The sequence below is a fragment of the Xenia sp. Carnegie-2017 genome, unplaced genomic scaffold (genome assembly GCF_021976095.1).
Source record: "Xenia sp. Carnegie-2017 unplaced genomic scaffold, XeniaSp_v1 HiC_scaffold_19, whole genome shotgun sequence".
Classification (NCBI taxonomy): domain Eukaryota; kingdom Metazoa; phylum Cnidaria; class Anthozoa; order Malacalcyonacea; family Xeniidae; genus Xenia; species Xenia sp. Carnegie-2017.
Genome location: NW_025813481.1, coordinates 3,077,810 through 3,084,389, shown reverse-complemented (window position 1 = coordinate 3,084,389; position 6,580 = coordinate 3,077,810).

Here is a 6,580-nt window from a genome sequence, read left to right as displayed (position 1 = left end):
TCAAGAAAAATGCATCACAACTAAGCCTGAATAAACAAAAATTCAACAAAAATTCAACTTTGACTTCGTCATCATTAACCTCAACGTACACAGATTTTCTTTTAACAATTTGAATACTGCAACAAAGGAAATACTAGGAAATGGTTACAACCTCACATAAAAGTGTCATTTTATTAAGATATTACCGATTTTCCCAATTGAATAAGTTGTTTTTTTCATGCGTATCAATCTTTTACCCTTTGCAGTGTACTGTATTGACGTACATAAACTGAATAGCGTTCTAGTACATTGAACTCACGCTCGGAGCTCATACGAAAGACTTATATAACGCTAAAGTACAACGGATTTTGAGCACAGATCGAGCAACTCCTTATTTGCGGTACAAGTCATGACATTCATATTATATTGTAATATATAGTTATATGTATAGTGGATTCTCAGGTTAGCAGTCCGGTAGATCCGTGAGTCGGAATCGTATAGATTGTAAGTAAATAATTTTTATTCGATCTAGTAAATAATGATATAGTATGAATAACAAATGTGCTCTGTTTAACAGTATATCAAACGTAAATACATGAACTCACTTCTTTGCCGGGTCCTCACGATCTACATTAATTTCAATTCAGGTTAGCCGATATAATAAAGTAATAAAATGATTAAGCTTTCGCCAGGTTAGCATGTGGTAACTGTCAGCTGCACTATAGACTAAAATCCTTTACTACCGTGAAATTGGCACCACATTGGGAACGACATTCAACACAACATTCATCACAACATTCAACACCACATTCAACTAAAATTTATCATTCAAAATGATAAATCGAAAAATCGTCTTTAAAACACGTTTTCCATCAAATACAACAGTAAAAAACAATTCTTAACTGTTTATTATTATTTTACTGTCCTTAACCATCACAAAAAATGTATAAAAGTCAAGAAATTGAAGAAAACACTAAGATTTATATTACAGTGTACTTTCCATTTCTTTAATTAGCGTATAATTTAAAAACTACATGGTAGAATTTTTTTAAACTTGGCCAGAATATAGATAATTATATTGCCTAAAATATATCCAAAATCTGGAGAGTGCACAAAAAAATAAGTTGTAGAAAATCATCGGCAAAGTCGGATGACACGAATACGCGTAATATGATCTTTAATTATTAAGTTAAGAATTTCAAGTCATTGCTAAACAAAGGCCTGTAAATAAAAAACTACACGGTAGAATTTTTTTAAACTTGGCCAGAATATAGATAATTATGATGCCTAAAATATATCCAAAATCTGGAGAGTGCACAAAAAAATAAGTTGTAGAAAATCATCGGCAAAGTCGGATGACAAGATTACGCGTAATATAATCTTATATAATTAACTTCCTATATCCAGGTATCTTTGCAAACAAAGGCATGTAAATAAAAAACTACACGGTAGAATTTTTTTAAACTTTGCCAGAATATAGATAATTATGATGCCTAAAATATATCCAAAATCTGGAGAGTGCACAAAAAATAAGTTGTAGAAAATCATCGGCAAAGTCGGATGACAAGATTACGCGTAATATAATCTTATATAATTAACTTCCTATATCCAGGTATCTTTGCAAACAAAGGCCTGTAAATAAAAAACTACACGGTAGAATTTTTTAAACTTGGCCAGAATATAGATAATTATGATGCCTAAAATATATCCAAAATCTGGAGAGTGCACAAAAAAATAAGTTGTAGAAAATCATCGGCAAAGTCGGATGACACGATTACGCGTAATATAATCTTATATAATTAACTTCCTATATCCAGGTATCTTTGCAAACAAAGGCCTGTAAATAAAAAACTACACGGTAGAATTTTTTCAAACTTGGCTATATTGTAGATATTTTTATTGTCTATAACATATCCAAAATCTGGAGAGTGCACAAAAATAAAAAAGGAATAGTATTCCTTGTGAATAAACCGTGAAGTTGGCACCACATTCGACAAACAGCTCTATAGCTAAAAAACTACACGGTAGAATTTTTTTAAACTCAAGTATATTATAGAATTTTATATTATCTAAAATACATCCAAAATCTGGAGAGTGCACAAAAATATAAATGATAGAAAAACATCGACAAAGTTGGATGACTCAAATGCGCGTAACATGATCTTGCATAAATAAGTTAAGAATTCCGGTTCTTTAACAAACAAAGCCCTATAAATAAAAAACTACACGGTAGAATTTTTTTAAACTCAAGTGTACTATAGAATTTTATATTGTCTAAAATATATCCAAAATCTGGAGAGTGCACAAAAAAATAAATGATAGAAAATCATCGACATAGTTAGATGACACGAATTCGCGTAATATAATCTTGCATGTGATGAACAGTTGTTTTTATTTTGCTTTGTTGTGACGTGCGCGTGCATTTCACGTGATTGAAATTTTGGGATTATCACAGAAGGGGGGAGTTGTTGTTGAAAATAAAAGAATTCGAGATGTTGTTGTTGTTGAATAACGTTGTGTTTTTCTTTTGACGACTTCGTTGTAAAAAATAACGATTTAATCATTCTACCGTGTACTTTTCTATTTACAGGCCTTTGTTAAACAACCGGAATTTTCAACTTAATTATATAAGATCATATTACGCGCAGTTGAGTTATCCAACTTTGTCGATGTTTTTCTATCATTTATATTTTTGTGCACTCTCCAGATTTTGGATATATTTTATACAATAAAAATATCTACAATATGGCGAAGTTTAAAAAAATTCTACCGTGTAGTTTTTTATTTATAAGGCTTTGTTTGTTAAAGAACCGGAATTCTTAACTTATTTATGCAAGATCATATTACGCGCATTTGAGTCATCCAAATTTGTCGATGTTTTTCTATCATTTATATTTTTGTGCACTCTCCAGATTTTGGATGTATTTTATACAATAAAAATATCTACAATATGGCCAAGTTTAAAAAATTCTACCGTGTAGTTTTTTATTTACAGGCCTTTGTTTGCAAAGATACCTGGATATAGGAAATTAATTATATAAGATTATATTACGCGTATTCGTGTCATCCGATTTTGCCGATGATTTTCTACAACTTATTTTTTTTGCACTCTCAGGCATCATAATTATCTATATTCTGGCAAAGTTTAAAAAAATTCTACCGTGTAGTTTTTTATTTACATGCCTTTGTTTGCAAAGATACCTGGATATAGGAAGTTAATTATATAAGATTATATTACGCGTAATCTTGTCATACGATTTGCCGATGATTTTCTACAACTTATTTTTTGTGCACTCTCCAGATTTTGGATATATTTTAGGCATCATAATTATCTATATTCTTGCCAAGTTTAAAAAAATTCTACCGTGTAGTTTTTTATTTACATGCCTTTGTTTGCAAAGATACCTGGATATAGGAAGTTAATTATATAAGATTATATTACGCGTATATGTGTCATCCGACTTTGCCGATGATTTTCTACAACTTATTTTTTTGTGCACTCTCCAGATTTTGGATATATTTTAGGCATCATAATTATCTATATTCTGGCCAAGTTTAAAAAAATTCTACCGTGTAGTTTTTTATTTACATGCCTTTGTTTGCAAAGATACCTGGATATAGGAAGTTAATTATATAAGATTATATTACGCCTATATGTGTCATCCGACTTTGCCGATGATTTTCTACAACTTATTTTTTTGCACTCTCAGATTTTGGATATATTTTAGGCATCATAATTATCTATATTCTGGCAAAGTTTAAAAATTCTACCGTGTAGTTTTTATTTACATGCCTTTGTTTGCAAAGATACCTGGATATAGGAAGTTAATTATATAAGATTATATTACGCCTATATGTGTCATCCGACTTTGCCGATGATTTTCTACAACTTATTTTTTTGTGCACTCTCCAGATTTTGGATATATTTTAGGCAATATAATTATCTATATTCTGGCCAAGTTTAAAAAAATTCTACCATGTAGTTTTTAAATTATAGGCTAATTAAGAGAAATGGAAAGTACACTGTAATATAAATCTTAGTGTTTTCTTCAATTTCTTGACTTTTATACATTTTTTGTGATGGTTAAGGACAGTAAAATAATAATAAACAGTTAAGAATTGTTTTTTACTGTTTTATTTGATGGAAAACGTGTTTTAAAGACGATTTTTAGATTTATCATTTTGAATGATAAATTTTAGTTGAATGTGGTGTTGAATGTTGTGATGAATGTTGTGTTGATTGTCGTGCCAATGTGGTGCCAATTTCACGGTAGTCTAAAATTGTTGTTGCCGAAGGACTTTTAGCTATGATTTCTTTAATGCTTGGGGAATCGTGGCCGTTATATGGCATCGAAATCCTACATTTCTGCAAATATATTTCAATGGACAAAAAATCTGTAGCCATAAGGTGCCATACTATTATTTACTTTATCATAAACAAATGTTTGGGGCTTTTCAGTTTATGATCATTGATCGTTCAATCATTGGACAGTTATACTACATATTTTAGGCAATATAATTATCTATAATTATCTATAAGATTTGAGAAAACTAACATTGATTACATGAGAAGCTGTTTACTATAACCTGTGATTTTGAGTCTTATGATCCATGAAGCTTTTTATTTTGACAATTTGACTGGAATGGTATTAAACCTGAGTATTTCACATACATGAAATGTTGTCCCATGTCACATATTGTCCCCTTTTCTAACTGAACACCTCATGTAGAGATGTAAAGGTGTGTTAATCTACGGCTCATACCAGATTGTTGCCATAAATTCCAAAGGGCTATTGATGTATGAAAAGCATTTTCTATAAAGTAAAAATGTCTTCCTATGTATGCAGATAAACCTTGAAATTTGGCAAAACAGCAAAGTATTATTCATGATCACTAGGTAATTTTTCTGATGATAATTATGATTTCTAAACTAAATTATTTTAGATTTACATTTAAACAAGCTTTGATCATATGAAAAATTATTTATCATAACCAGTAAGCATGACACATAAACCATTTTTAACATTCATGTAATTATATAATTAAAGACATGTTGGTTACATTCTGTTTGTATTTGATAATACAATGCTACTGGTGATTGCTATATAGCACACCTTGCAGAAGATAATAGTCTAGTGAAATGCCTAATAAACATTTATGGCATTAAGCTAACCTTAACTGCAAATTTTCACTCTGATAATTTTGCTTAATCTTTGGCAGAAAAAATTTTGAGTTTTTCTCAAAGGGTGAATTTGCTGGCACTGATGTGGAGATGGGTAAAGAGTTACAATAAACTTGCATGGTTTGAAGTCTGAGCTTTTCTATATCTATGAACTGTCACTTGTAGTACCAAATTTCTAACTTAACTTATTACATAGAGGTTTGAATGGGGTCTCTAGGAGGGTCTATGCCTGACAACTTGGTAGAAATTTTAAAGAATATATCTGTTTTGAATAGCATTATTGTAAAATAAATTTACGTTCCTAGACATGCTAATGAGCCATATATTTGGCATGATAATGAGCCTAAATATTTGGCAAAACATTCAAGTATTGTTCACTTTATTTTTTTGAAAAAAAAAAAAAATGAAAAATGTTCTTTTACTCAAAAACGATGCCCACAAAATGCATTTTGTATTGCTCTAAAACGCTGAAAATGGCATTTTCAAGACTCTGAAATTCAAAATTTCTCAGGGGAGAATTCCTCGGACCCCTCCAGGTGCGGAGCGCCTCCGACGTTTTATGACTGATGTTTGAAAAATCCTAGATCCGCCCCTGCATGAAAGTGGATCTTTTAGATCGACATTATCTATTTTCTCCAAGCCAACAGGGTTTCCTTTCAATATATTCTCTTCAGTTTTAAAAGGTTGGTCTCCTTTTGTGGCAACATAAAAAGCTACCATTCCTGCAGTCTAAAATAAATCACAACGTAATATGATGAAAGAAATTTAAAAAAAAAAATTTAAACTTAAATTGCAAACACCTACCATTAATCCGACTCTGTTTTGTAACGTCCTTTGCCAATCGGATTTTTAACTGTACAGAATGATTCAGGAGCAATTCAATACGGAGTTCCCTTTTTAGCATTACTTACTCTTGTCTTACTTCCATCTTTCATATTCGACTAATACCAAAGTCAGCTATCAGAAATTTTCCTTGCATCTCGAAGTACATTAGAAGGCTTTAAATCCCAATGGAGAAGAGGATTTTGGCCACTATGAAAATCAGATAGTCCTTTTAAAATGTGTCTGAGAATTTCGGGAAAAGATTGTTGAAGATCATCCGAACTATTTGATTCTGATTGCACAAAATCCTCCATCGATTCTTCACATAGGTCCAGTAATAAATAGACATGTTCTGTTCCAGTGTTTTCTTCTAAGTAGTGATAATTGACAACAAACTTCGATTCCTTTGCGCTTAATTCATTCAAAATTTCTTTTTCTTTATGTGCAAGATTGATGCATTCATCACGAAGTATTTGTTTCACTGCTTTACCGTAGCCATCCTTTCCCAGTCCAAGATAGACACGGGTTCCACCACTTCTTTTGCCAAGTATAAACTCTTTTTTGAAAATTACACGTACATCGTCCACATCTTTGACA